This window comes from Silene latifolia, chromosome 4 (genome assembly GCF_048544455.1).
Source record: "Silene latifolia isolate original U9 population chromosome 4, ASM4854445v1, whole genome shotgun sequence".
Taxonomy (NCBI): domain Eukaryota; kingdom Viridiplantae; phylum Streptophyta; class Magnoliopsida; order Caryophyllales; family Caryophyllaceae; genus Silene; species Silene latifolia.
Genome location: NC_133529.1, coordinates 12,174,443 through 12,186,200, shown reverse-complemented (window position 1 = coordinate 12,186,200; position 11,758 = coordinate 12,174,443). Strand labels below are relative to the sequence as shown.

At 39.4% G+C, this 11,758-nt stretch overlaps 1 non-coding gene across 1 annotated transcript; it reads left to right on the top strand.

Moving 5' to 3' along the window:
- Window positions 1-2,798: 2,798 nt before the first annotated feature.
- On the top strand, window positions 2,799-2,905 carry LOC141654560 (small nucleolar RNA R71). The gene has a single exon (XR_012548116.1). It is a non-coding gene; the product is annotated as a small nucleolar RNA R71 (small nucleolar RNA).
- Window positions 2,906-11,758: the final 8,853 nt, after the last annotated feature.

The following is an 11,758-nucleotide window of genomic DNA, read 5'->3' as shown; positions in this document are numbered from 1 at the left end:
AGTGGGTAGGGTGGTGCCATCCTCTTGTTCAACCATTTGTATCCCCCCCTTTTTGGATACCACGTGGACCGGACTAACCCATTTGCTATCGGTAATTTGGTATATAATACCGGCCTCTAGGAGTTTCAACACTTCATTTTTCACCACCTCGGCCATCTTTGGGTTAATCCGCCTAAGACCGTCAACCTTGGGTTTGCTCCCCTCTTCCAAAACTATTCTATGCATGCACAAACTCGGACTTAAGCCCTTGATGTCATCAATGCTATACCCAAGTGCTCCTCTATGAGTTTTCAAGATTTCCAAAAGCTTCTTTTCTTGGGACTCACTTAGGTTAGCATTAACGATCACCGGATAGGCCTCTCCCTCATCAAGGAAAGCATATTTGAGTGAGGGAGGCAAGGGTTTGAGTTGTACCTTTGGAGGGAGAAAGCCCTCCACTTTCTTCAATAGTTCCTCATCAACTTCGTGATCCTCTTTTATTGCCTCATCATGCAAAGAGATTTGAAAAACCTCTTCCATCTCCGCCTCTTCACGGGCTACTTCGTGCACTACTTCATCAATTACCTCAATTGTGCTCAATCTTTCTACACTTGGACCTTTCATCAAATTTGGCAAGTTAAATTCGATTTTGTTGCCCTCAATTTGGAAGGTTAGCCGCCCATTCTTCACATCAATGAGTACTCCTCCGGTAGCCAAAAATGGCCTACCTAGGATGATGGGGGTATGGCTATCCTCCGGAATATCAAGGACAACAAAATCGGTGGGAATCAAAAACTTTCCAACCTTGACGGGCACGTCCTCAAGCACCCCCATAGGGCGTTTGACGGACCTATCCGCCAATTGGAGAGTCATGGTAGTGGGAGCCAAGTTTTGAATGCCAATCCTTTTTGCAACTTTCAAAGGAATAACACTAACACTTGCTCCCAAGTCACAAAGAGCTCTTGATATAGGAACACCGCCAACTACACAAGGAATGGAAAAGCTTCCCGGGTCACCAAGTTTAGTGGGCAATTTGTTAAGGATATGAGCACTACATGCTTCTTCCATAGCCACTATTTCTTGGTCGCCCAAGACTCTTTTCCTTGTCAAAATATCTTTTAAAAATTTTGAGTAGGTTGGCATGTTCATTATCTTCTCCGTAAAGGGTAGGGTAACCTCAAGTTTCTCAAGCATATCACAAAATTTGGCATACTTGAGGTTTTCCCTACTCTTTATGGCTCTTGAAGGGTAAGGAATTTTAGAAACAAGTTGGGAATTGGAAATTACCTTTGGAGGAGCCGAACTTTTTGTTACCTTTTTAGAATGTTGCAAAGGTACTTCTTCAATAGCTTCCTCCGTATAAGGGAGGTCTTCCATATATCCATCAACATCCTTGTCCACTTGAATTCCTCTTCTAGTCAAATCTTCACAAGCTTTCTTTCCTTTCTTGTCTTCATTAGCTTTACCCGAAGCCTCAATGGGTGAGCTTTCCTCTTCATCATCCATTTCTAACCCATTCCCCTTGGGATCTTCATCAACTTCCAACTCAAGGTCTTTGTAAGGGTCCTCAAGCTCTAAACCACTCCTTAGCACTACCGCATGAGCATGGTGGCTATTTGAGGCATCTTTGGAGCTTTGTCCTTGAGCCAACAAACCGCCGGGCGGCCTTTGAGGGTTAGCCATAGCATGAGAAGCCATCCTAGATTCCATTTCCCTCATGTCCTTAAGCAATGTAACCCTCAAGTTTGCTTGTTCTTGTTGAGTAGCTTTTGCAAAATTAGCTATCTCTTGGCTATGTTGAAGTTGCATGTTTTTTATCATCTTCAATAGCTCAACTTGAGAGAGCTCACCTTGGGGTTCTTGATGAGGTTGGTTGGCTATGGGTAAAGGGAACCCATAGTCATATCTAGCATTGGGACCTTGGTTGTTGTTTTGCCCCCCTTGGAAGTTAGCTCTAGGACCATAGTTGTTGAAGTTTGATCCTTGACCTTGTTCTTGAGACCCTTGAACATACCCTTGCCCAAATCCTTGATTTGCTTGATTTACTTGATTCCCTTGGTAAAACCCTTGGTTGCTTTGATTTCCACCAAACTCTTGGTACCCTTGTTGTTGGTTGCCATAGTTTTGGGGTTGATTGTTGCTTGACCATTGGTTTTGATTTCCGAAATTATTTCTTGGGTTGGGAGAATTCCCTTGGTTGAGCAAAACCGGGTGGATTGTTTTGGGTTTGTGATTGGAGATGTTGGGGGTTTTGAACATTGGTGCTTTTGTAACTAAAGTTGGGGTGGTTCTTTAACCCGGGGTGGTAGAAATTGGTATTTGGATTGTAGGTGTTTGGGTTGTTGTAAGGAGGCCTTGGTGGTCTAGGATTGTTGTTGTAGCTTTGAAAAGCGTTCACCTCTTGAGCATTCTCTTCATAGGCACCATTGTAATTGTTGCCACACAAGTCATATGTATGACCACTTCCTCCACAAAGTTCACAACTTGAGACTTGAGCCACTTCTTCCATGGGCGGCCCATATGAGGTTGCGGCTTGGTTCACTTGATTCTTTGAAAACTTCTCAAATTATTTTGTGAGCAAGTCGAGCTTGGCATTTGTCTCGGAGTTGGAGGTGTTTTCCTTAGGAAATTTCCCATTCCTTCGTAACATGTTCCCTCTAGAACCATAGTTTGCCTCCGAGTCTACCATTTTCTTGATCAATGTCGTGCCCTCTTCATCACTCAAGTGGTCAAAACCTCCCCCCGCGGAGGCATTTACCATCTCCTTAGTTCTTGGTAGTAAAGTTTGGAAGAATGTTTGAGTAATGTACCATTCCGGTATTCCATGGTGGGGGCAACTCGCTATCAAGTCTTGATAGCGGTCCCAAGCCTCACGCAAGGACTCCCCATCCTCTTGTTGGAACGTATGGATCTCATTGCGGAGCATCGCGGTCTTGGAGGAAGGGTAGTACTTGGCCATAAATGCTTTGGCTAAGTCATCCCAAGTAGTGAAAGTATCCGGTGGGTGGATGTTCAACCATCGGTCCGCTTTGCCCGTCAATGAAAACGGGAACAACATCATTCTCAAGGTGTCTTCGGACACCCCATTCTTCTTCATTAGTGAAACTTTCCTCTTAAACTTCCGGAGATGAGCATGGGCATCCTCTTCAATATGACCCCCGAACAAGTCCTTCTCAATTAACCCGACTTGGGAGGGATGCATTTCAAAGTTGTTTGGGGCCAAGGTGCCGAAATTGATAGGGTTACATGAATCATTATGGTTAGGCCGGTTATGATCTCTAAGAGCCATTTGTGGTGGGTGGTTTGGTTCTTGATGTGGTGGTGTTTGAGGTGGACTATTATAATTGAGGAAGTTATGAAAGGGGTTCTCTACTAAAGTCTCAATTGTGGTATTTGGTTGAATCGTAGTTGTTGTATCAAAATTTTGTGGGATGTGTGAGTTTGGTTGATCAATGTTTGCTTGTATGGAATTATTCCTTACTCTTTCAAGAGTCCTAGTCCTCAAGGTTCTAAAAAGCCTTTCGGGGTCGGAGTTGAATAGAAGAGCTTGGTGATTCCTTCTAGGCATACACTTGACAAATCGTAAGTCTCCTAGTGTTTTTACACACTAGGGAAAGGCAAAAATCACACACACTCTACAAACAACAATCAACTACTAAAGCAAACTAACAATTGAGACAAGATTAAAGCAAAGACTCTAAATATAACTAAGCATAACCTAACGCCATCCCCGGCAACGGCGCCATTTGATGGTAGGAAATTGTCGTGGTTTCCCTCTATCAAAACTATTTGTAAAACCCGAAAAAGCGTAGTATTAAGTCGGGGTCGAACACAAGGACGGCGGGGGTTGCTACTAGGTTCAACTTAGAGTCAAGTTCAATCAATACTAAAAGTAGGGGTTTTGGTTTTAATCACTAAAGCAATTGAACAAACAAGTTGATGAAAATGAATATGATTAATTAAAAACTAGGGCTTTCGGGGTCATCTAAATGGTTTAAGGGCAAACATGATGAATCAAGGGGTCAATGATAAGAGAGTATCCTAAGGGTGACAACTAACTCTCATCAAGCATCACACTTCTCTTAAACATACAACAAGACCTCCACAAACTTTCGTTCAATGGGGGAATTAAGCAATAAAGAAAAAAGGCACAAACTTTCACTCGTGCAGTTAATCAAACACCTTGTGTGCATGAACAAGAAAGATAAACAATCCACCAAAGACCCAAATAATCATACAATCATGCCCATAAAAACCATATAGACTCCCCCTAAACCCTAGAAGGAAGTCTACTCACTCATACTAAAGATAATCATGCTAATAAGAGAAGAAGAACAAATAACATAAAGAGAAAACATGATGATTATTATAGCAATTATGAAAGGCAAAACAATTGTAAACAAATGATTAATAAGTAAATAAGAGAGGTGATTATACCAACAAAAGTAAAGGAGATTGCTTGATTGAATAATATGAAGAAAAACCTTCAAAATCCCCCAATACAATCTTCAAAGAGCAAGAGTAAACTATTGATTCTAACTAACAATTACTAGTTTTACTAAATATTAAGGAAAGATTAAGGAAAGATTAGTGCTTGATTAAGAAAGGATTACAATTAATAAGGAAAGTTTTCAGATCTAGGGTTGTGTGCAAAAAGGGTTTTAGGAGGGGGTATTTATAGGCTATCATTGGATTAAGGGAGGAAAGAAGGAAAAAGCCCATTAATCGTGCTGCGTGTTCCTGTGCTGGCGGGCCGGCTGCCGGCCTCCAGTGCCGGCAGCGCGTTCTTCAAAAACTGAGAGAAAATAAAGGTTGTGTAATCCCCTGCCGGTGGGCCGGCTGCCGGCCTGCCGGCAGAGAATTCTTCATCTTGGAATTTTCTTCAATTTCTTCATAAGAGTTGCCCTCTACCGGTTGCCCGGCTGCCGGCTGCCTGTGCCGGCAGCGCGTCCTCACATCTTTTGCCCAAAACTTCTTCAAAAATTGCCTAAGTATGGACTTGTGTTCCCTACCGGTGGACCGGCTGTCGGCCTGCCGGCAGAGAACATCTTCTCAGCTGGTTTCCTCTTTTTTCTCCTCATAGCCACATCCCCTACCGGTGGGCCGGCTGCCGGCCTGCCGGCAGAGGATCATCCTCAGCTCCTTCATCTCCTATTTCTTCATGTAAAGGCATTTTTAATGCCTTTCTTGCCCCAATTCCTCTATACTCGACTCGATTCCTGCGAAAAGGACACACGAAACAACAAGTACGGGAATTGGGCACAAAATGCAAGGAAAGGCGCACGAAACCGACTCGATATTAGCCGGAATGCATAAAAGAAAGAGGGAAATGAGGTGTAAATAAGTCGCATATCAGCCACCTAGGGTAGTCTGCCGAAGATGGTGAAGCCGGCGGAAGAGGTTCACCGTTGGGGCCTCCCCTTTAAAAAGACACAACCATACAAAGCCAATAATCGTCCTAATGGCCAACGGATGCAGTTGGGCCACGGCGACATTCATGGCTTTAATTATGGCAGCAACGTATTCATTCAGAGTCCGATACAACCCTCGGGAGGGCAACAGACGGCCTGACCCTCCTCAGGGATAACAATTTTATACCCCCTGCCGAAGGAGTAATGGTCTTCAAAAAGATCAGAACCGGAGCAACTAGCGAACTTGTTCGTCCGTGCACGATCGGGGATCGATCGAACAGGCGTCGCCGTGCCACGAAATGCGGCCTCTTTACGACGTAAGGGTCGCCTCATCATCCTCATCATCAAAACCCTCCAAAAATTGCTCATCAATTTCAGGAGAAAGCGGCTTGGGACCCCCAAACCCTATCGGGGTGACAACCAGTGCCTCCTCTTCATCAGGACGCGACGGTTCGCCCCCCGGCGCAGAGGTACTGGGTTGAGCATCCGCAGAAGACATAGTAGCAACAAAAACTTAACAATTAAAAAGTTGGAAAAATTTGTTTGTTTACCTTGGAAAAGTGCTACGCCGAGTAACGCTTTGAAGACTAGAGAGAAATTCCTTCGAAAAACTAAGAGAGGGGAATTTTTTTTTGAGAAAATGAAGTTTGATTGCCAAAAAACGGGACACACTGCTCTATTTATAGAGCAAAGCCCATGAGGCGGACCAATCAGGGCAAAACCCATGAAACGTCCACCAATCAATGCCAAGCCACGTGTCAAGCATGCAACCACGGAATGTCAATCGACATACAGTTACCAAACTTCTTCGACACGCTCCTTGGTATCTACTCGCCACCGGCCAGCTGATCAACCAAGCTTGGCAGCACCGACCGGGGGCAATCAAAAGCACGCGGCACTCTCAACCTTGGTCTCGGCCAACGTCATTTTCTTTTCCACACTTGATGTCCATTACACATCCATGTGGAGGGGGGATACGGTACGGCTTGAACAGAACCAAGCCGAGGAAGAAGAAGCCGGGGAAGAAGTTCGACTTGCCCAGAATACGCTCAACACTCATCGAAGGTCCATACCACGGCATAGACTACGCTGGGGGCAAATTGATGGGGCATATTCTGCACCCGCTGACCGAGTCAACATATTGAGCAAGGTCAAAGATATCCACAGCAAGTCAACGTATTAGACAAATTTCTAACCGCGCGCGACTGTCGGCTGTCACTGGGTCTCGGCTAGGCAACTAGCCAGCCGGGAGGCATATCCGCGTACTCACATCCAAGTCCCCTCGGCATGGAGTCAACCAGGCCAGCCGGCCTGCCATGGGTCCCCCGGCCGAGGGTAGAACAGTCTTTCCACCTGCTAGCCACTTGGCCACTACGTGACAAAAGGTGAAAGTCTATAAATACTCCTCAATCCTCATTGAGAAAACGATCCACAATTCATCCTAAAACTCACTATTAATTTGGTATAAACTCCCTTATCTCTCTACAATATACTTTGCCAAGTAACACACAACTTAATCTCTTTAAGTTTACTGACTTGGGCGTCGGAGTGAGTACGCTCGGTACCAAGCCGAGCCCTCAGTTTGTTCATCTTAAACAGGAAAGAGCGAAAGGAAGAGACAAGCAAAGACATCATTCTACAAGCCTACGTGGTCACAAATCCTGCTCCGGAATTACACCCGGAACACCTGCAATTTGGATCAAGTCCTCCTTGACATTAAGAACATTCCTACTACAACTTTCTGAATATGTGCTCTTGCATTGAGCATCCCAGATGGTGTTGTTCTTTAAGTTGTAGAGAGGGTTCCATTTAGCCCAGACCCCACCCTTATCATGTTGAATTTTCCAAATCCATTTACTTAACAGTGCTTTGTTCAATTGTTCCAACTCAAAATCTCCTTAACATTGAATAAATTCAAATCATAAGGCATATTAATAGTAAATGAATTATATATACAAAAGTTTTAATTAAAATACAAATGTGATGACATTACTCGAGAATTTGAATTTATATTTTCACTGTCGATTTTTTTCTCAAAATAAAATACAATGTTGAGAAATATGAAACATTAATGGGTCGCTCACTTAAATTTTATAAGTAGTTCAGTAAAAAAATAAAACTCCATTTATTGTGTATGAACTTTACATTAAAAAAAATAAACTATTTTTAGTCAGTGAAAAAAATCATCAAAAATAATATTATTAGATTCATGGTAAAACAATTCATTAAAATACTCATTTCTTGACGTTATTCACTTTCTTATTTAATTTTGCATTTTTTTTCCGAAACAAAACACAAGGATGATAAACAGAAAAAAAATAATAAACTTTCAATTTGAAATCTATATATAAGTCATATACTAAAAACAAAACTATATATATATATATATATATATATATATATATATATATATATATATATATATATATATATATATATATATATATATACTTTAATTGCATGAGATCTAAACTAGTATGATATTAAAAGAGTAATTGTACGTAGACATAAAAATATGTTTCACATTATTAAAATGGATGAAAGACAAAATGTTGACAATGTTTATAAATGGGTTAACGTATATTTTTAATTAGACTAGGGTCAAATGTATTACCAACAAAAAGAGACTACCAAGTCCAACAAAAAGACTACCAAGTCCATTACAAAGAGAAGACTACGAAATCCATTTAGAATGGAAACCGAGCCTTTCATTTTTTATAAGTACAACCATTAGTCCTCATTTTGAGACTAATCAACATAATCACACCAAATACACACTACAAACAAAACTTTTCAACAAAAACCACTCGAAAAAAATCTCTCCTAATTAAGAAAAGCAAGAGAATAAGATCGAAAAGACATTCATTTCTATAGTCATCTAGATTTGAATAGAGAGCAACTCTTCGATCCGACATCAAACACAGTCAATTGAAGACAAGCAATCACATTCGTCAAAGGATAACAAGTCGTCAAATCAAGGCCCTCCTCCGATTCCATGTACTCATCCAAAGTGCAGAGATGGAATTTGTAGAACAAGTAGAAAATTGTGCCCAAAATTATTCAATTAATAAAACTATTATTTTGATTTTTTTGTGTTTTCTCTATTTATTTGCAGATCTACACAATTTATTGCTACAGTAATAAAATGAACTAGACTTCCTCTTATTCTTGTGTCAATCTGTTGGTCAAACGTATACTATTTGTTTTTGGTTTAAATGAATGCACTATATCGTGGTTAAGAATCAAACCCTCAATCTCAATTCTCATGGTTGAAATAAGAGAATTCTTACCGTTTGAACTAACTCTTATTTGTAAGAAATATGGGCCTAATACAATATTATATATGGACAAATTATTAATTCGGTAATAATTGTATTTATGCGCTATCAGTTAAGGTTAGCTCAAATATAAAGTGATCCACTATAGTATACTCCCTCCGATCCAGACCAAAGGTAACATTGACTTTTTCACACTTGTCGAGGCAAGTTTTGCAACGTAAATATCTTTAGTTACACATTATTAAAAATTATAAAAATTTGATATTCTTATAGCATTCATGACGACGAATCAAACAAGATCTCACATGAATATATTTTGTCTTATAGATTAAGAATAATATCAAAGATTCCCTACGACCATGAATAGTGCCAAAAAGTCAATGTTACCTTTGGTCTGGATCGGAGGGAGTATTAAATATGGGCTTATTTACGTCTTATAAAGTATGGGTCGGATATCTTAATTGTGTAGATACCCATTAGGTTACTAATGCATGATGGGCGTATTAGATTAAGGAGACTGTATATAAGTCACCTGGGTTATGGTCCCTGGTAGCACACAATAACCTAATCTCCCCGCATCCCATCAGTAGAGAGATCCCTATTGGTATGTGTGTCTACTAGAAGACTTAATCCTGAAGACCGTCCCTTCAGGAGGTTCATCCCTACCTTTCGTCATGTAATCAGGTACGCTTCCGCTCTACAGTTTATACCGAGTAATTTAGTATGAAGTTTATGGTCTCAATCCGGATTAAATCTAACAAGTGGTATCAGAATTACCTTCATATTAAATTATTTGGGATTGATATGGATTATGTAATTTGTGTTTCTCATAATTCTGTCTGAATTCGGTATGCTGTCTTTATGCGATATACCATTGATTCTACTCTTGATTGCATGTGATATTAATTCGTCATTCTTGCGATGATTGTATAACCGAAAATCCATTATGTTGTAATGGTGTGCATCATATTTACTTGTGTGTGGGATTTGTGTGGTTTATGGGCATGTTTGTGCGATAGTGCGTATTATTTTTATTAAGTAATGCCTCAATGCATTAAATTTTGTGAGGCACCACTAATTAATTTGGTCATTGGACTCGGGTAAATATAATTGTAATACGGCTTGATTGTGCGTTTGGTTTTTTAATCAAGTATGCAACTCATGTTTTTTTTTTGGTTTTCAAGTTTCAATTTTATGCAATTTGATTGTTTGTATAAAATTGGTTTGGAATTCAGTCGGTTGGTGCCATGCACCTTTTGAAGTCATGCTTTAATATGCTGAACGATGTGTTGATGATTATGTTTTTCATCTATTTGGACACATGGTTGACACAGTAAGGGGTTTGGCTTTTCTAAAGTAACTAAGGTCTAAGGTTATGAACATGTTTCTTATAAGATGTGATTAATTACATGTTTGGTTATTGTTTTCGGTTAGCATGAACTATATTGTTACAGCTAGAATACTATGGGATGCATGGCTGTATTGCATTGATTTAAGTCAAAGGCTAACTGTACGAAATTGAAGCATAAACATGAACTAATGCTCCCCTTTGGCAAGTATGTTGTGGGTTTTTTTTGGTTCTTGATGCTTATTTTGGGTATATTTGATTAGACAAAATGCTTTATATTGTTTTGGATTCAATATTTTGGATAGTCGATCGCTACCGTGATCGACATGCATATGGATTGGCAGCATATTAAGGTTCTTAAATTCAGTTGCATGTGTTTGGTTCAAACGGTCAAACTTGAGTTAATCAGTGGCTGATTGGGCTAATAATGTTCATTTGTGTTATTTACATAATTGACTTTTGAATCATTCTGGTGATTTGTCGAGATTATGATTGTGGTTATAATCTGACAAGTGAGTTTTAAGGTATGACAAGTGAAAAATGAGGATATATACTTGTATAGTTTATTATTTTTTTACAGACTTATACGACTAAGGAACTATTTTGATATAGTTTTGTATATTATCACTAAAGGTTACGTCACTTGTCAATTAAGAACTTGTATTTTCAGATTTAATAATTGGCCAATCGGATTTATAATAATGGGTCTAATATTTTAGGTTGTTTGATCGACACAATAAGTTGCCAAAGTAACCTCTATTGTGTAAGTTGAATGATTTAGAATATTATGACTACAATGTGTGATTGAGTTTCATGCGGATATTGGTCGGCCCAAAGGAAGGCTATTATTTGGCCGAAATCCAGTCATGCTTGTGGTGGTAAGTATGTAACAATTGTAAGGTTTCCATGTGAATATTAAGTCGGCCCAAAGGAAGGCTTAATGTTTGACAGGAATTTATTGTTAATACTTGATCACTACACCAAGATGACCACTTACAAGTTAATTTTATGTCCAAAGACTAAACTTAATGTTGTGCTAGGTGTCTTGTGTTGATGGGGATGCCAATATTTGAATCTGAAAATCAAGTTAAGGGAGTGTCGTTATGTTTATGACACTCATAAGGATTATGCCCATACAGTTTGTTAGGGTGAATAAATTCAAATTTTTAGTTTAGTGTGTGTAATTCATGCGAATAATGGTCGGCCCAAAGGAAGGCCATTATTTGGCAGAATTATATACACGTAGGGTAATAAATATGTGACGATTATTCGGATTTTTATGTGAATATTGAGTCGGCCCAAAGGAAGGCTTAGTGTTCGACGTGAGCTTATCGTCAATATTTGATTACAATTACTAAAGAGTGATGTCTTTAACTAGTTAATATTTATGTCTAACAACTATATATTACTTTCACAAAGACACTCTATCTTTAGAATTTATTCAAAATATAAGGATGTTGTTTTGTTCATTTAGTTTGACATTTATGGTTATTATATCTGTCATTTCAGTTACATTCTCAATTCGGATGAAATTATTTATTGAATGAATGGTAAGAGAATGTGAATTTTATCTCTGGTTGCTTTGATCTTACCTTGCTTTAAGAATGTATAATTCTGCTTCTCATAAGGTAAAAGTTATCGTAAGGACTAAGGTATGTAACTTTGAGAAGTATTACATTCAAAATGCATGAGTTTAGTGATTATTCGAATTTAGGGAAATATTTAAGGGCATTGTTTCAGTT